General features: G+C 38.2%; 1 protein-coding gene across 1 annotated transcript in view; it reads left to right on the forward strand.

Annotated features, from left to right (window-relative positions):
- LOC131187516 (uncharacterized) overlaps window positions 1–20,744 on the forward strand; it is a 121,258-nt gene that overhangs the window by 50,154 nt on the left and 50,360 nt on the right. The window contains exon 6 of the mRNA XM_058161895.1: window positions 7,511–7,626. The gene's annotated coding sequence lies outside the window, so the exon portion shown is untranslated. The remainder of the gene's footprint in view (window positions 1–7,510; window positions 7,627–20,744) is intronic.

Below are 20,744 nucleotides of genomic sequence, written 5' to 3' on the forward strand. Positions count from 1 at the left end.
ATATGTTCCCACATTATGTTTGACTCTAGTAAACTCCTTGAGGATCTGTGTTTTTTCTGGCTAATTACCTTTTGTCATTATTCAAAGGAAGACTTGCAGCTTCCAACTGATAGAACAAGCAATGAAGTAAAAGGTACACTGTACAGTACTCAAGGTCTAGGAACAAAGGAAACAGCTATATACTGTATCAAAGCAGTTCGCAATCTAAAAGTGAATGTTTTAAGCTAACTGGTAGCACTATTTCTAAGGTTTCACTACTTTAGATATCAGAAACTAAATCTGTTATCTTTTGCATGCAAACAGCTACTCTACTTCCTTGCTAATTACTGAAGAATATCTAATCATGGGTTATAGGCAGCACAGTATAGCAACATGGTGTTACTGCAACTACATTTTAAGCTGCCTCAATTCTTTAATGGCCCAATTAAAATATAGGAAGATAACATCCTGTCCTCCATTATCAATATATTAGTTGATACAGTTGAGAACTGAAGTGATTGTATTTTAATCTAATTCTGACATCTTTAATGCAGGCAAAAGTCAAGTAGAATTAGCTTCAGCAATCACAGGATTAATTTGATATATATTTATTGATTTTACATTTCCTATTTTTATGTGAAATGGTTAAGGCACTTGCTAATTAAATATTAATCATTGAAATGACATCTAAAGGGACATTAAAAAGGCAAATTAATGCCCAAATTTATAAACATTTAGGCTAAAACGCACACTGAAAGAGCAGAAACAAAAAAAAATCATATATAATTTGGTCTGACTGTTCAGAGAAAATGTATTATTGCTAATGAAAATACAAGAGAATGAGACAAAGTGTTGGCAGAGTTCGGTTAGTATCGACTGGGACTGTATCCCTTATATATCAATTTGACACTGATACCACGGATCCATCTATATTATATCTACCGGTCTCAGATATAGACTATAGTTAGCCAATTACTAAATTAAGCCATAATCAAACCTCTGAGAAATGTGTACTATAACTGAATCAAACTTCTTATCCCTTTGAGACATTTCTCCCAATAGTTCTGCCTTGAGAATTAAATTTCTCTTTTATTAGGATTTCCATGTCTTGTAAAAAATTATCTTGGTCCCTAGATTTTCTATGGACACTCACCCAGCTTCCCATGAAACTATAATGTTTATATGTTGGTACCCCAAGTAAGATATTTTCATTGACTGGAACAGTTGGACTCCAGTGTCCTCCTCTCTGACTGAAATTTGTTTAATTCCATAATTATATTTGCTTAGGTTGAATTTAGCATATTGTTACACACAGTGATGAAATGTAAAATTTGTTACTACTGGTTCTGTGGGCGTGGCTTGGTGGGGGGGGTAATGTGACTGGGTGGACGTGGCCAACTTTTTATTTTCTTTTTAAAAGCATTTTTTTCTATAACCTCCTTGGCTGAAGAGGTTGTAAAAATGCTTTTAAAAGGCTCCTCTGATGATCCCAGCTGAGCTGTATGATCATCAGAGGCTTTCTTTTTTACTTTTAAAAGCATTTTTTTAGCTAAAGAAAAAATGCTTTTAAAAGTAAAAAAAAAAAAACCTCTGAAGATTGTGCAGCTCAGCTGGGCATGGTGGGGGGCAGGGATTTTTGCTACCGGTTCTCCGAACCACCCGCTGCCATTGCTACTGGATCAGGCGATCCAGTCCGAACCGGGAGCATTTCACCCCTGGTTACACATATTATTGGAAAAAGTGAAAAGGACCCCGATTTTTGAGAGAATAAGTGGTAAGATTTCAAATACAATGCACCAAGGACCAGAGTTGAGGTCTTTATGACTTTATTTATGACTCTACTAGCCTAGTCAATTGTTCATCCTTTTATACTTATACCCTAGCTCTCCTCTATGAACATAAGAATTTATTTTGCTTTGCTTTCCCACAGCAATGCCCTTATGAGATAAGATGAACTGAGTTGTAGCTTCTGGAGCCAAATCACATTGGCTAAGAATGCACTTGAATCTGGATCTCTGTGGTCTAGTCCAATTCTTATTGTTGTCCAAAGACAACATTCTTAATATACATCCAATTCCATCACCCCCTCCCCCAAGTATATGCCATAGAGGAAGATCAACAAAGGGGAATATTAGTAGAATGTAGTGCCTTTCAGTAGGCCTTCTCATTTATGGAGTCCTAAAATATTAGTTTTATAACCCCTCCCCAAACATTAGCGTTCATATTCCATTCATGTAAAACAAAATAGGAATTGTCCATGTTGTTATGTATCAAGAGCAAGCGTGCTATAGAATTTTATTCCCACCAATTCTGGCTGTTGAGGCAGTTGTGGCAGTTCCAGTTGCCATCGTTAGGTGGTTGCAATGTCCTGTACTTGCATGATCACCATTTGTGATTTTTGCCAGTTTCCCCACTGACTTTGCTCATCAGAAGCTGGCAGTTAAGGTCAAAAATTGTGATCATGTGACTGTGGGATGCTGCAACAGTTGTAATTGCAACCTGATTACCAAATGCCCAAATTGAGAACACACGATTGCAGGAACACTGCAACAGTCACAATTGTGAGGAACAGTAGTTAAATCGTCATAACTTCAAGTGGTCGCTGAACAAGGCCTACCTGCATTTGAATCTATGCTGTCAGTCTAAAGCTTTCTCTATTCTTAGACCTTTCTTGGTGCAATTGAAATCACCATAAAATCTGTAGTAAGTGATGTAGGCTCAATAAGGCTTGAGTGTACTCTATTTGCTTTTACAAGACTATATATTTGATGCACTGCAGTAATGAATTATTTCTTACTCATGGAAATATTTTTATTGTTATCCTTCTGCTTTGTCCTCACCCTTCGGGGTAATGAAAGTGACGTTACGAAAAACCTTCTGCCAAAGAGACTACAGGCACCCATTAAAAGTTGTAGCCTTAGGGAGTTTTAGGTTCACTACATTTGTTTTGACAATCATACATTGTGGAAAGAATCCCAGCAGAACTTGAAATTACAAATGGGAGCAATCTACTCATCTTACATAAATTGGTTCTGAGTTAATAACTTGGCTCTCCCATGAGAGACTAATTGTCCATTGTCTCTCCATCTGTCTCCTTCTATCTCAATTTGATTAGAATGAGGCTAGGTTAGAGCCAGTTGATGTGCATGAATATTGAGATTTAACCAGTAGTTAGTCATTCCAATTTAAATTATTTTTTACCCTACCAGGAAATTTTTAAACAAGAAAGCTAATTAGTCTAGGCAGCATTTTCCCCCTATCGTTCCTTTCCTATTCCGAAATATTTTTTTATGTTCCATTTATTTCCATTTTCTTTTATGTTTGCTTTTTAAAATGGAGATTGTGAAGGGTTTATAGAACATTATCAACTTTCAAATCACTCCTTTTTCTCATTGACAAGAAAGTGTCTGTTTTTGTCTATAGAAACTCTGGGTCATTTTGTTCCAAAGATTATGTAAAAGCCCACAGTGCTGAGATTGGGTTTGTATGCAGATATTGTCTCATGCTTCTCTGTAAGGATGAAGGTTAGGCTACCCTTGATCTCTGTTAGGATCTACCTTGCATTGCTAAGGTAGTATAGAAAGCCTTCAAAAATTTCACTTGGTTATATTTTGCTACCTGCATTGCATGGGTAGGAATCACCACAGATAGTCCTCAATTTATGACTATAACGGATTCTGCCCATTACAGTTGTAAATTGTGATGAGTGTAAAATGGCTCACCACATGACTGGACTTATTTGTATGACTTTTTTTGTGGTGATTGTTAAATAAACACAGTAGTCTTAAAGCAAACCCATAGTTGGCCATGGGGCATTTTTGCAAAAGCCCCCCCCCCAAAGTAAATGCTTGGTGGTGCAGGGGTTAGAATGCAGTATTGCAGGCTAACTCAGCATTCCATTGCCAGGAGTTCGATCCCGACCAACTCAAGGTTGATTTAATCTTCCATCCTTCCGAGGTCGGTAAGACAAGGATCCAGATTGTTGGGGGCAAATATGCTGACTCTGTAAACTGTCTAGAGTGGTATATAACTGTGGAGTGGTGTATAAGCCTAAAGGCAATTGTTATTGTTAAAAAATCATAAACTGCGGTCACATGACTGTGGGATGCTGCAAACAGCTGTAAAAGTGGGCCAGTTTCAGAACGCCTGATGTGTGGTCACATGATTGAATGGGGAAGAGGCAGCTGTGAGAACTTCAAAACCAGATTATAAATACTTTTTTGAGGGGTGGGGTAGGCTTCATCGTAATTTTGATGAGTCACTAAGTGACCAGTCATAGGTTGAGGACTACCCGCATATCATACCCCAATCTTTGCCCCCTCTGGTGGAATTTAGTTTAGCAGAGAAATCATAGAGATTGCTCTATGACTGGGTTACTGGACATGATGTTTTCATTCTGGTACCACCAAGACACTACCAGTGTTCCATTAAGGAAGGCCTTTACTTCTCTCCGCTTACAGACTATGCCTTCAGCGGATCTCAAGGGAAGATTATGGAAATGGCCAGCGGAACAACACCTTTTCTCCATGGGACAGACCATTCACTAATATGTCCTTTATTATCCTGCCTGTAATAAGAGGAGGGGAGAGGACTCCAGATGCAGAATGGTTGCATTATCTTCCTGTGCCCATGATTTGTATTTTAGTAGCCAAGTTGTTACTGTTGCTCTGCTCTCTTTTAGACTCAGAAAATAACTTTTTATGTTCTAAATTGTAACATTGGTTTTAGTTCCACTTAATTTCTTTATATGGCTTTTTATTCATGCTGCATTTCTTTGTATTACTATTAATTTTCCTCTCTTTTTATATTATACTGTTACTATGACCTGTGGTAAAAATAATAAGCTTAGTACTTAAATACATTTTAGCATTCGCCTTCAGGAAATGAGATTTTCCCCATCTATAATGTTATACAGGATTTAAAATATATGGCTGTATTATATGTTTTAAAAAAACCTATTTGAAATATAATTTTGGAAGAGTTTGGAATTCAAAAGAGAACTGCTTCTAGCTTGAAATACTTTAATAATGACTAAAGGCAGCTGTTGTGAATGAGAATTGGGCCATTTCAACCATTCCGTTTACAACCTTTGCACATAAATAGATATTTTCAAATGCATCAGACCACAGAATACACATTTATGAATATACTTGATCAAATTGTATTATATTTAAACGAATCACTTCTCAAATCACTGTAGTATCTTTTAAAACTGAGAATCTTCCTACAAAATTCAGAGAAGTGTGAAATTTGATGAATGATCATATCTGATGCATGCAGTGATCCAGGTGCTACAAGTTGGGTGAATTAACATCATAATGCACCCCAAGCATTTCTAGGAGAAATTACTCAGGAGAATTTAGCCCAAGTCCCCATAGAAAGACTTTGAAATGTGGCAGAGTTTTGATTTACAGATTATTTCTAGAGAAATATTCAGACTATTTTCTATTTCTACTAAAAAAATCTGTAAGGGACCTGACAGTGCTATAGTGTGCTCAGTTCTACTTATTAAGTAAAATAAAGCTATGCAAAGCTGTGATAACTAGGACTGTGCAAAATCCTTGAATAGGGCACTTGTAAAGCATGTTACTATAAATCAGTGGTTCCCAACCTTTTTTTGGCCATGTCCAACCTAAACATCTCTAAAATCCTGATGCCTACCCCCCATGACATATAATTGTTACTTTATTCAAAAAGTGAACTCTACTCACACGGAGGAAGTCTAAAAGGCCATTTACTTGGCTTAAACAATGTTCAAATTACCCCCATTAAAAATCAAATTGCCCCCCCCCAGTGGGCCCCACATTGAGAACCACTGCTATAAATAAAGCATCTCTCCCTGAAGCATTAAAAGACCCATGCCCTCCAGAAGAATCACTGCACCTCCTAATTCTACCCCAACCCTAATCCTGGTTCTATGCATGTATGCACATGCATAGCCTTTTTCTGTGAAGTTCTTTGTGTGTAGACTTAAGTGTTTTTCAACTTTAGCAACTTTAAGATGTGTGGGCTTCAACTCCACAGTTCCCCAGCCAGCCTTTGCTAAGGTTGAGAAATATTGCATTAACGATTCAAGGAGAAATGCTTTGCCCAGGCCAACATAAATCAAGTCATGTTCATTCTCCCAAGGTGATGGTGGCTCCTAGTCTCATAGCGTTCTCGAATCTTCTCAGGGCCTCCTTTTCTGGAAGGCAGTAGGAGATAGAATAGTTTGTGAGAAACCAGTGCCAGAATATGATGCTGTTACTGACTGTTGTTGTTGTTATTGTTGTTGTTGTTATTGTATACTTCTTAGAACCTATTGGACTGATGTATTAAATACATGAATGAGAACATGCAAGGAGGGAAGAAGCTTAGCATAACAACCATTTCAAATCTTCTGCACAACCTTATAAATAGCTTCTGCTTAGTGCTGCCATTCATTACTTTATTATACCCATAATATAAAAGTAAAAATCCTCAGTGAGTACCAGTCATCCAGATAGAGCTGAGGTTAACTTCAACAATGAGTTCATCTTCAACAATTTTGGTCTCTTAATATTAAATTGAGTTTTTAATCATAATTATATAATTATAGTAAATTGATTTTTAATCCGTTCTAAGTATTTGCTTGATCAGGTACAGTATTTCAACTGTTTGCTTTTAATTTCAGCCAGATTTCCTGAGATCCTAGTGTCAGTCATCTTTGAGCTAATTTCTCAGATATTTCAAAACAATCTGTGACTATTTAATGCTGACTTATCAAAGAGTAACACAAAATCAGGAACTTTTGACCTGTTCTGTCCTTGAAGTAGCGCAAAAAAGATCAAATTCTGGGGCAGTATTGAATTCAGATAGCTGGCTTAAGAAAGCACTAGCAAAGAGGAAAAGAATTTAAAGATAAGAATCAGAGGAGGTTAACTGTTTCTTTGATGAATAAAAGCAAGGAAAATGAAAAGTTGATAGCCTACTATCTTCATAGCCTCCAGAAATGACCATTTCAAAGATCCCCCCCCCAAAAATAAAAAATTGAGGCCATTTCTAGCTTCTGAGGCCTCTAGCCAGAATAAAAATAAAAATTAATGCATGAAGATGAAACAGGACCTAAAATGAAAGAAAACCATTTGAATCTCTTCATGGAAAACTTGCAAATACATAAATGTGACTTTTACTTTGAACTTGAGTCCCAGGCCAAAAGTGTCTGTCCCATTTATGGTTGCCCTGATCTAGATTTCCCATAACACCTCATGACTCTAAGCCAAGTAGAATCTCCCATAGATAGACTATGGAGAGCCAACATCCATAATCCATACAATTTTCTATGGCTTCTGTGATATTACATCCTAATACAGCTCAACTCCATTAGCTTTGGTTTTTGTTTGAGAACAGAAATAAATTCTTCATCATAAAGGTTAAACATTGTAATATTTATATTGCTTGCTGACAGACAGTGACAATGTCACTTTAGCCCTGATTGATCAGGTGAAGTCATTTTAACCCAGCATCATCCAGCAGAGGAGAGAGAGACTTCTTATTTCTTGTTCCTCCGTAGCTGTAACTTGGAGGCATGCTGACCTTGATCCAGAGGTAACAATGAGTCTTCAAAATGAACAGCTCTTGATGTCTGTCCTCCACGAATTTATCAAATCTCCTTTTAAAGTCATCCAGGTCAGTACCATCACCTTCTGGTAATGAATTCCACAGGTTAATTATGTCCTGTGTGAAGAAATGCTTTCTTTTGTCTGTTCTACAGTAAATCTCATTCCAGTTAATGTAAGAGATTGTGTTGAGGCTGGAAAATTAATGGAAGGGAAAGTAGACATAAATAATGAAGCAATAGAGAGCCCCTTGGAAGTTTATCTTATAAATGGGAACTCATCCTAGGTTCAGAAACCTGTAAAGAAATGTTCTGAATCATCCAAAATAGTTAGTGAATTGAACATAATAGTAATATAGATGATATAGATAGGTAGAATATTTAAATTACTATAGATTATAGTATGTTTATATGTATTATAAATTGAAAATTTCTCTTGCAATTTCCATGATTCTGTATTTACTAGCATTAAAAATATTAAAAATATTTTACTAAAGTTGGTGTAGTCCTTGTTTCCTTGTGTTGTGGCCGAAAGCCCACCTGGCTCACCTAAAGCAGCCAAATTATTTTGAAGATGTAACGTATTATTATTTTGCATGCAATCAATAATATATTGTATATACTGGGCTCCTAGCAAAGTTTTGTACTTTACTGAAAAGTCTTGGGCAACCAGAATTTATGTACCTTTGGCCCATTGCATTGCAAGGCAAAGGCAAAGCAAAGAAAAAAGGCAGACACTGTGGAAATTACAGTGTGATGTTGCAGTATTATCAAAATCCATCGATATTACCTTATGAACACAAATACATTTCTTCCTTCCAATTAGGCCAGGATGTTAGCCACATTATCTTTCAGATATAATTGATGAATCGAAGCAATTTGGTTTACTGGACCACAGGATCCTAACTAATTCGTCTCTCTGTTGCCATTCATGGTTAATTCAACCTGCTGTGACTTTTTTCTTAGAAGGCAAATTGAAGGAGACAGGTTGAAAATGAATACGATTATGCATAGAATGAACAAAGTAGAGAAGAAAAATTTAACAAACAGAAAACAGACAATGAGGCTAATTAAGGAATTAAGTTCATATTTTTGGGAGGCATCTGAGAGATTTGTGAGAATGAAGGCAGGTTGCATGTGTATAGAGAGAGGGAAGGGGTATCTATCATCACATTTGATTTTGCCCAGCTGTGTGGGATTTAACAATTAGCCTCATTGTACAATTTCTGTTTAAGTTAAAGTTTTTCCTCTCTATTTGTCCATGCTATGCATAATTGTATTCATTTTCATCCTGTTTCCTTCAATTTGCTTTTTTTTCTGGGTACCAAATGGTCTGTAGTTTTTCATAAGGAAATTGTTAAAAGTTTTGGTTAGCCTAATTTTTCCAGGACTTTTATATTATTTACCAAATGTGATTATGAGAACCAGCAAAATATTCTAGGTAGAGACATATTTTGATCTGTACAGAACGATGTTTTTAACTTTGATAACTTTAAGATGTATGGACTGAGAATTTTCTGGGAATTGAAGTCCACACATCTTATACTTGCCAAGATTGAAAAACACTGGTGTATAGAATCATAATGTTGGCAAATGTATTTTCAGCTTCTTTCCTAATATGTTCTAGCATAGAATTTCCCTTTGTCAAAATGGCACACACTAAAACAACATTAAATAGAGCTATTAACTCAGTAAGCTCAAACTGCCCAAGGAGCTGCTGATCCAATTCTACAGAGGAATTATTGAGTCTGTCATTTGCACCTCTATAACTGTCTGGTTCGGTTCTGCAACCCAACAAGAAAAACACAGACTTCAGAGGATAATTAGAACTGCAGAAAAAGTAATTGCTATCAACCTGCCTTCCATTGAGGACCTGTATACTGCACGAATCAAGAAGAGGGCTGTGAAAATATTTGCAGATCACTCGCCTCCTGGACATAAATTGTTTCAACTCCTACCCTCAAAACGACGCTATAGAGCACTGCACACCAGAACAACTAGACACAAGAACAGTTTTTTCCCGAAGGCCATCACTCTGCTAAACAAATAATTCCATCAACACTGTCAGACGATTTACTAAATCTGCACTACTATTAATCGTTTCATAGTTCCCATTACCAATCTCTTTCCACTTATGACTGTATGACTATAACTTGTTGCTGGCAATCCTTATGATTTATATTGATATATTGACCATCAATTGTGTTGTAAATGTTGTACCTTGATGAAGGTATCTTTTCTTTTATGTACACTGAGAGCATATGCACCAAGACAATTTCCTTGTGTGTCCAATCACACTTGGCCAATAAATTCTATTCTATTCTATTCTATTCTATTCTATTCTATTCTATTCTATTCTATTCTATTCTATTCTATTCTATTATTAGCTGTAAATCATGGTAAGGTTTTTAGACCAATGTGCCTCTGCCAAAATACAATCCAAACCAGAAAGGTAAATTAATATTTTTTAATTTATGCATGTAAGAAGATAGGTATCCCACAGGTGCAAGGTGAGACACCCCTTAGAAAGGGGACAAATCACTTTATATGTAGTTCAAACTACATATAGTTTGGAATGTGTTCTTCAATTATTTGAGCTATCAAGCATCTAGAGACCATGCCCAGGAACTATACATATACAATGTACAGGAGTGGGTTCTACTTACCTTTACTACCGGTTCACATTGTGCCTGCGCGCACTCTTTTACACATGCACAGAAGTTTCTGTGCATGCACAGATCACTTTTGATGATGTTTGGGTTAGTGGGCGGAGCCTCCCTCTGGTTTTACTACCAGTTCTATAGAACTGGTCCGAATTGGGGGCAACCCACCATTGACCATGTAACAGTTCATAACATCCCAGAATACTCTGATCTTGATTATGTTAATGGCCAATTGAATATTGAGGAGGTGTGGTTTTACATTATAATGAGTTTCACGTTATTAAAGTTCAGTTTGTTGTATACTATTTGCCTTCAGCTGGCCTAAACTAGTCCTTATCAGAACTCCACATTCCTCATGAAAAATGTACCTTCAGAGGCTCCTTGAAGAGCTACTCAAAGAGATCCCTTCTCTTGCTCCCATGATTCCTCTATCTTCCTGCTCCCATCACTATCCTCTATGAACTTAATGTCTTTTTGTTGGAGACAACGCTGAAATACATGAAGTCATTTTCTCTCCAATGTCTATCACTTTACCCTTATGTAAACTAGAACTCATTAACCATTTGGTTGACCAGTTACCTTTCTTCAGCTCTTCAAAATCACTTGTGGTTTTTGCTTTCCTGAACTGACCAGTTAACAGTTTCTCTCCACTCTATTCTTCACTGTCAATCAAGATAATTTGTAAACAAATTAAAAAACGAAAATATATCCTTGAGAGAACCCACTTTTACTTCTCTCCATTGAAAAAACTGCCGATTTAGTTCTACTCGTTTTTGTTGTTTTGACAATCACCTATTAAATAACAGAAATTATGAATCCTTTTGTCCCATGGCTGCTAACTTTGCATAGTAGCATTGATGAGGAACTTTGTGCTCTAGGTTGTAACTACATCCACAAAATCACCTAATTGACAAACCTGTTGATACTTATTCTTAAAACAAAAACCTAGACAGTTAATAAGGCAAAATTGACCTTGGCACCTGCTTTACCTTGATGCAATCTTATATTTTAATATATTGTTTTTGCTAATTGGAGGGGAATACATTTCCTTCAACATATTGGAATTTGTCTGTCTTCAAATATAGTACAAGATGTCTTTAGCTGAACTATATAGCAATGTTGGAAATCAACCTCCATTTGTCATGTGTGTGAAGAACTTAAGTCTCAGCAATATGCAGGATAATTCATATTAATAATGTAGTGCTTCCATTATGTGTATTGCTTCAACTTTGTACTTGATTTCAGAGCTGAGCGTAGAATCCTGGCCTGGTAATAATATTGCTAGTATTAACTATCCAAGTCATAATCTTTTCATTAATCTTTTTGATTATTTACTCATGAAAGGCAAAGGTTAAAAAGAATCATGTTATTCCTTTCTTTGAGATAATTTTTCAAATATTCTGGCATGTGAAAAAACAGGTATCTTTCATAGCAGAGTAGTTTTGCAGTCTTTATGCTATTGTAAGTAGAATTTACCTTTTAGACTATTAACCGCTTTAAGCAGCATCAGTACCGAAATATTCAACATCTAATAACTTGGATCTCAAAAAAATGTTTTGTAAGTTCCAGTATGTTGCCAAGAAGATATTCTCTGATCAGAAAACAGTCACTGTGTGATTACTTGTATTATCTCTAATATCTACAAACTTATTTTGGATTAGTTTAAGACTTGTGGAAGCACCATGGTTCATCTTGGCTTTGATTTTTGAATTAAGGATTTCAGAAAATGTTAGAATAATGAATAGAATAGAATACTGCTGAAGATTGGAAAAAATACATTTACTGAAACTGCATTATTTTCTGAAATAATGCATTATTCTATTTTTCAGGAAGGGAAGACAGGAAGGTACAATATGTTTCCATTTAAAAAGGCCAGAACATGATATATTGCAACAATATACAAATTTTTGCTAATCTCATTATGCAAAAATAAACTTTAGCCATTCTATTGCACATATGCCAGATAGGATGTGTCAATGGACTGTCTGAGTGAAGTAAATTCATTTCCACTTGGTTATGGGAAACAGAGAAGATAGATATAGTTTTTACTGAGATGTTTTTTTGATATATCCAATGGCTTAGTTTAGCTAAACTTAAGAAATGATCTTTGTAGGAACCATCTTGATCATACAATATTTGACAAAATAGCTGCTTTTTATTTTGTTGAAGGGAATTTTTTATGCAATGTTTTTAATTCATAAAGGTATCAAAGTGATTAGAGGTGTCAAAGTGACCTCCTCAAAAGTCACTCAGTATTATCTGAAAAATCGGTGGATCTAAAGTGCTGCTGGTGCTATTTAATAAGTCATGCTTGATATTTGTATAATCATTTGAAGGGAATGGTGAATAATTTACTAATTTTTAACTTGTGGGATTGAAACAGCCCTTAAAGTTTTATGATACCCTAATATTAAACAAGAGAAAAAGGTACCAAAATGGCATCTGAAATTGTTTGTACTTAATTTTTCTTAGGTTAGCAATATTTATGCTAGTAACCCAAAGATACTTTAGCTTGCTGTTTTCTGTTCAACTTTGGAATTACTCAGCATTGTCAAATTTTTTCTGATTGAATGCATGGTATCTTCTGCAGCAATTTTCCAATTCTGCTATGGGAGCAGGGCAGAAATATGTATTTTAGGAGAGACAAGTTATATAAGCCCAAGGTTTTTTCCAATTATTTTGGTAAAAACTCTTCAGCCATTAATCTGTTGATCATCTTCTTCAAAACCCTTTTTGTTGCATTGGCTCTTGCATCTACATTGGGAAGAGAAGTGTGGATCTACTCACATTTTCTGGACAACACCAATATTTACACTGGAAACCTTTAGAAAAGAGGAAGGAAATTCAGTGTACCATTCTCCCACCCCATCTTCAATTTGGGAGATATTGTAAGATTTTAAAAAGTAAAATAGAAGTCTTAAGAAGTCTCACAAAGGCTGATGTTTCTTATTTTATTTAACTTTGACTCCCAAAGTCTTTTTGTAATTTTTGTGGCAATATGTAGAAGAAATGTGTTTCTGTCACTGCCACCCTCTTCTTCATCCTTATCCTGCTCCTCATCCTCCTTTTTTGAGCTCCGGCATTTCCTGGTGCTTTCTAATTTAGTACTAAAGCCAATAAAATAAATAAAAGTCAACTGGACTCTATCACTTGGGTGGAAATTTCATCAATTAGAATTTCCCATAACTTATGGGATCGGTATATTGAATTGAAAATGACTGGGGCAAAGACCAGTGAATTAGTGAATAGACCTGTGTCTTGTAATCTCTCCAGATAGGAGAGCACTTGCCCACAAGTGCTACAGGTAGCTACTGCTTATGAGGACAGAATAGGACTGTAGTTTTCTGTAGGTCTGAGTGCCGGGGAAACAACAGGATTAGCTATCCTGTTCGCAACTGCAGTGGAGACTTTTAAAGGACGTTTGCAAACCTTTCCTGAATGAAATTTCATTCAGAAATTTCTCATTAACTACTTCTAAGCTATTGGAGGCCACCTAATGAGGACTCACTGGAGAAAAGCCTAATGCTGGGAAAGATTGAGGGCAAAAGAAGAAAGGGACGACAGAGAATGAGGTGGATGGATGGAGTCACTGAAGCAGTAGGTTTGAGATTAAATGGTCTCCAGGGGATGGTAGAGGATAGGAAGGCCTGGAGGAATGTTGTCCATTGGGTTGCAATGGGTCAGATACAACTTTGCAGCTAACAACAAAACTAATTGAGACCCACAGAATGACAAGTTAGAAAATGTTGGGTTAGTCTACCTTCAATCCTAAAAAAAAAATTTAATCATAAGCTTAAGAATTTAAAGAATCTGAGATAAATAGCAAAAAACAAAATATGCTTTTGATCTTAGAAAGTTAGAAATGGACTAAGGGTTCTTTTCTCTAGTCAGCAAACTATCCAGTCAGGTTTGAGAAGGGCATGGCCCAAATTACATTCTTATAGCACATTTAAAACATTTGAACTCTTTGTTCACATTATCTATATGATCCGAGAGCCATCTGGGGCAGACATTATTATTCTCCAATGGTCGATAAAGTAAATACAGATTTCTTGCAATTGAGATAGGATGATGATTTCAGCATCGTATGCAAATAATTATAAGAAAGAACTACAGAAGAAGAGTTCCTTTTTATCTTAGGATGGAGGATTAAGTAAGTTCTTTTATCTGACCTTATTTTGGTTTCTGAGATGTTTCATTCTAGTAGTGATTTATATTGCGTTGCAAGGAGGGCTTCTCTGTCTCAGATTAAATTGATGCTATTCTGGGGATACTTCATAATAGCAGGGAAAAGAATCAGTCAAGTTTATTGTCATCTCATGGGACGCTATAGCTGAATGCATTTGGAATTTAGGAGTTGACAGCATCTACAGTAGATGTTGCCACAAAGCCAACAAGGTCCTGCTTTTCTCCCTTAAATTGAGAATATAGTGGTGCTATGTATGCCTTCTTCTGGTTGCCATAAAACATAACATTCGTTCTACAGAACACAAAATTTAAAACAAATGTGCCACCTTATGAAATGAACCAAATTAATATTTATTTATTTGTTTGTTTGTTTAACTTGTTTGCTATGCATCTCACCTAGCAATAATGAAATACGGTTGCCTACTCCATACAAGCTTATTTCTTTAAAGCAGGAACAATAAAATAAAAGGATATAGATCTTATGCATTCCGAAGAAAAAGAAAAGAAAAGCCTAAATTGGTTTAGCAACAAAGACACAACAAATCTATCAAAACTAAGGCAGATAACCAGATCTTCAGTAAATTGCTGAACATCAATTAGGGGGAGCCATAGAGATCTGGAGAAAGGGTGCTGTTTCAGAGGGCAAGTTCCTACATCCTGATAGATGGTATTGTTTGTTCAAAGGGACCTAAGGTCCCTAACATTCTGTCCGGTGTTACAAGATGGGCAGACACTATCAGAGAGGGATTAACCCAGTGGTGAAATTCAGTTTTTTTTACTACCGGTTCTGTGGGCATGGCTTGGGGAACGTGGCTTGGTGGGCGTGGCAGGAGAAGGATACTACAAAATCCCCATTCCCTCCCCATTCCTGGGGGAAGGATATTGCAAAATCTCCTTTCCCACCCCACTCTGAGACCAGCCAGAGGTGGTATTTGCTAGTTCTCTGAACTACTCAAAATTTCCGGTTCTCCAGAACCTGTCAGAACCTGCTGGATTTCACCCCTGGATTAATCAGTATCTTGAATTGCAAGCAACAACTAGCTGGCCAACCACTGCAGCTCACAAAGCATTGGTCTCATGTGGATGTATTGTAACATGCTCATTACTAATTATCCAGAGCTAATATAGAAATATTGCTATGTGGGCATTTAACTTTTTAATAAATGGGACTGTACTAGTTTAGTGAGCAACAATGCTCCCATAGGCATATCCATTGGCATCCATTTATCTCCTAGTCATATTTGCCTTTTTTTTTAATCTTAAAAAGCAGAAAGCTGATCAATTTCAAAGCAAAGATTTTGCTTTCAGCACCATTTTTATCTGAGAATGTTTCCGAGTCCCAGTAAGTTCTCTAAGTATTTCTCAAATTAAAAATTGTGGCTGAGCATAATTTAGTAATTTGTGAGGGAATAAAAATGCAGATGTGCTCCTTCGATAGAAAGCATCTTGAGAGGAAACAGGAAGCAAGCTTGCCATTTTGCTTTTTGAAAAATAGATGCTGTCACTTAGTGGTAATTCCATCTCAACAATAAGTATCCACAGCATTACTTCCTAAATTTGAAATTGGCCTGCCAACACAGAGAAAATGTTTAATACTGTTCCAGTCAAATGAATGTGTCCTACTTAAGCAATGACTTTTGTGTATTACATATCCACATGGGTACTTCAACAAGTTTCTATTGCAAACTTTTCAATACTAATTTCATATGTATTGTATTCAGCTTTGCATATAGAATAGAATAGAATAGAATAGAATAGAATAGAATTTTATTGGCCAAGTGTGATTGGACACACAAGGAATTTGTCTTGGTGCATATGCTCTCAGTGTACATAAAAGAAAAGATACGTTCATCAAGGTACAACATTTACAACACAATTGATGATCAATATATCAATATAAATCATAAGGATTGCCAGCAACAAGTTATAGTCATACAGTCATAAGTGGAAAGAGATTGGTGATGGGAACTATGAAACGATTAATAGTAGTGCAGATTCAGTAAATAGTCTGACAGTGTTGAGGGAATTATTTGTTTAGCAGAGTGATGGCCTTCGGGAAAAAACTGTTCTTGTGTCTAGTTGTTCTGGTGTGCAGTGCTCTATAGCGTCGTTTTGAGGGTAGGAGTTGAAACAGTTTATGTCCAGGATGCGAGGGATCTGCAAATATTTTCACGGCTCTCTTCTTGATTCGTGCAGTATACAGGTCCTCAATGGAAGGCAAGTTGGTAGCAATTATTTTTTCTGCAGTTCTAATTATCCTCTGAAGTCTGTGTTTTTCTTGTTGGGTTGCAGAACCGAACCAGACAGTTATAGAGGTGCAAATGACAGACTCAATAATTCCTCTGTAGAACTGGATCAGCAGCTCCTTGGGCAGTTTGAGCTTACTGAGTTGGCGCAGAAAGAACATTCTTTGTTGTCCTTTTTTAATGATGTTTTTGATGTTAGCTGTCCATTTGAGATCTTGCGATATGATAGAACCCAGAAATTTGAAGGTTTCTACTGTTGATACTGTGTTGTCAAGTATTGTGAGAGGTGGAAGTATGGAAGGGTTTTTCCTAAAATCTACCACCATTTCTACGGTTTTGAGTGTGTTCAGTTCCAGATTGTTTTGGTTGCACCACAAGGCTAGTCGTTCGACCTCTCGTCTATATGCGGATTCGTCATTGTCTCGAATGAGACCAATCACTGTTGTGTCATCTGCGAATATCACTGATTGCATGCATATATCTATCTCTATCTCTATATATAGTCATTGTACACTTTGATTATATAAAAGTAAGTGGCAAATACTTTTATTGATAAAACTTCGGCTTCTCTGCTTACAGAATTATTGATAAATAATTCAATCACAATTTGAGGAGCATGAAAAATCAGGCAGCATGTTGGTTTATGTGCCCAAATCAGTGGTGGGATTTAAATTTTTTTACTAACGGTTCTGTGGGCATGGCTTGTGGGCAGGACATCGCTTGGTGGGCGTGGCAGGAGAAGGAAACTTAAAATCTGCATTCCCACCCCATTCCAGGGGAAGGTTACTGTAAAACCTCCATTCCTACCCCACTCCGGGGAAGGATACTGTAAAATCTCCATTCTCTCACCACTCCAGGGGAAGGTTTCTGCAAAATTCCCATTTCCTCCCAATTAGCTGGGACTTGGGAGGCAGAGAGTAGAAGAGGGTGGGACAGTCAGAGGTGGTATTTACCGGTTCTCCAAACTGCTACCGGTTCTCCAGAATTGGTCAGAACCTGCTGAATACCACCTCTGGCCCAGATGTATTATTAGATTCTTAACCTGAATGCATTCAAACCAACTGCTTTCCTTTATTGCAATTTGCATTATTAGATTTATAATTCAGATAGCAAGGAATTTTATTGTGAAAAATTGAAAAGGGGGTGACGCAAACAGAGGGATGAGGAACTGCATGATAATAGAAAAACATCTGAACTATCTGGCATATATTTATTTATTTATTTATTTATTTGATTTTTATACCGCCCTTCTCCCGAAGGACTCAGGGCGGTGTACAGGCAAATAAAAACAGACAAGACAATATTATATAAAATGCAAGATTAAAAAACTTATTATAATTTGCCTAAAAATTTAGAATATATAGAAGCTAAAACCCCATTTAAAATTAATAATAAAAACTATAAAATCCATAAAATTTAAGCCAGCCCCGCGCGAATGAAAAGATGTGTCTTCAGTTCGCGGCGAAAGGTCCGAAGGTCAGGTATTTGGTGTAAACCCGGGGGAAGTTCGTTCCAGAGTGTGGGAGCCCCCACAGAGAAGGACCTTCCCCTGGGGGCCGCCAGCCGACATTGCTTGGCGGACGGCACCCTGAGAAGTCCCTCTCTGTGAGAGCGTACGGGTCGGTGGGAGGCATGTGGTAACAGCAGGCGGTCCCGTAAGTACCCAGGCCCTAAGCCATGGAGCGCTTTAAAGGTCATAACCAAAACCTTAAAGTGCACCCGAAAAGCCACAGGTAGCCAGTGCAGTCTGCGCAGGAGGGGTGTTACATGGGAGCTACGCGACGCTCCCTCTATCACCCGCGCAGCTGCATTCTGGACTAACTGAAGCCTTCGAGTGCACCTCAAGGGGAGCCCCATGTAGAGAGCATTACAATAATCCAAGCGAGAGGTAACGAGTGCGTGAGTGACTGTGCACAAGGCATCCCGATCAAGGAAGGGGCGCAACTGCCGAACCAGGCGGACCTGGTGGAAGGCCCCCCTGGAGACGGCCGTCAAATGGTCTTCAAACGACAGCCGCTCATCCAGGAGGACACCTAAGTTGCGCACCCTATCCTTTGGGGCCAATAACTCGCCTCCAACAGTCAGCTGCAGCTGCAGCTGACTGAATCGAGATGCCGGCATCCACAGCCACTCCGTCTTGGAGGGATTGAGCTTGAGCCTGTTTCTCCCCATCCAGACCCGTACGGCTTCCAAACACCGGGCCAGCACTTCAACAACTTCATTGGGGTGACCTGGGGTGAAGAAGTACAGCTGAGTGTCATCAGCGTACTGATGGTACTTCACCCCAAAGCCACTGATGATCTCACCCAACGGCTTCATGTAGATGTTGAACAGAAGGGGCGAGAGAATCGACCCCTGCGGCACCCCACAAGTGAGGGCCCTCGCGGTCGACCTCTGCCCCCCTGTCAACACCGTCTGCGACCGGTCAGAGAAATAGGAGGAGAACCACCGATAAACGGTGCCTCCCACTCCCAATCCCCCCAGCCGGCGCAGCAAGATACCATGGTCGATGGTATCAAAAGCCGCTGAGAGGTCTAATAGGACCAGGGCAGAGGAATAACCCCTGTCCCTGGCCCTCCAGAGATCATCCACCAATGCGACCAAAGCTGTCTCCGTGCTGTAACCGGGTCGGAAGCCGGACTGGAACGGGTCTAGATAGACGGATTCATCCAGGTATTGGGGTAGCTGGCGCGCCACAGCACTCTCTACAACCTTCGCAACAAAGCGAAGGTTGGAGACTGGCCGATAATTTCCCAAAATAGCCGGGTCCAAAGAGGGCTTCTTAAGGAGGGGTCTCACCATCGCCTCTTTCAAGGCGGCAGGGAAAACCCCTTCCAACAAAGAAGCATTTATAATCCTCTGGAGCCAGCCTCGTGTCACCTCCTGAGTGGCCAGCACCAGCCAGGAAGGACACGGATCCAGTAAACATGTAGTGGCGTGGAGCCTCCCCAACAACCTGTCCACGTCCTCGGGAGCCACAGGGTCAAATTCATCCCAAACAGACTCAACAAGACGTGCCTCCTCTCCCTCGCTTGGATCATCCCAATTTCGGTCCAGACCATCCCGGAGCTGAGCGATTTTGTCGTATAGATAACCGCTAAACTCCTCGGCACGTCCCTGCAAAGGGTCATCCCGCACCTCCTGATGAAGGAGGGAGCGGGTCACCCGAAACAGGGCGGCCGGGCGGTTATCTGCCGACGCAATGAGGGTGGAGGCGTAAGAACAATATAATTGGATTTCCATTAATTCTAGAAATATCAACTACTGCAGTTGTTATATATGTGGATCATTTCTTGTGAATAATAATGTATGTTCACTTAGCAAAATTTACTTGAGTTGTTATGTCATAGTATCCAAGTGTTTTAAGTTACTCTGTCTTATGAGAAGCACATGTTCAAGCAAGAGCCTGCCTTCCTTCCTTCCTCCCTCCCTCCCTCCCTCCCTCCCTCCCTCCTTCCTTCTTTCTATCTTAAAGGAAATAAATCACTGGGGTAAGACGCCAAGGAAGATTTCTACAGCATCTGCTCATAGGCAAACTGAAGCGTGAGGAATTTGTTCCATCTTAATCATTAATTTTGCATTGCACCAAACATTGTTATATATTATAACACTAGGATTAATGTTGTGGTAACACCAAGAAGAAAAATATAGTTGGAAATGAAGGTGTGAAGAGCTTGAAGAACAAAAGAAGTGAGAGAAGGAACTTCTTTGATGAGTCTTCCTAGACTTCGGAATTCCTTTCTGAGGGTAGACCATCTCATGACCCTACCAACAACTTTTTGGAAGTTGGCTGTTTTTATCAAACTATGATTTAAATAATTATTATCAAGCACTGCCATTGTCATTCTCTTTTTGTTGTTTTTATACTTAGCGCTGGAATTATATAGAAGAGAAGTGAAATATACTAAAAATGTTTTAGAACTGAAAACTTGCCCCAGTGTGGAAAAGTGACAATTTGGTATGATCAGACTCTTTTTTAAAACTCTTGTGTGTTACTTTTTCAGAAGTTGTTTCCATCTTTCCATATTTTCATGTACATTCAGGGTTTCATCCCTTGGAAATTGCTTAGCCAAGGAAATGAGAATTTTTGTT

Source organism: Ahaetulla prasina, chromosome 1 (genome assembly GCF_028640845.1).
Source record: "Ahaetulla prasina isolate Xishuangbanna chromosome 1, ASM2864084v1, whole genome shotgun sequence".
NCBI classification, from domain to species: Eukaryota; Metazoa; Chordata; class Lepidosauria; order Squamata; family Colubridae; genus Ahaetulla; species Ahaetulla prasina.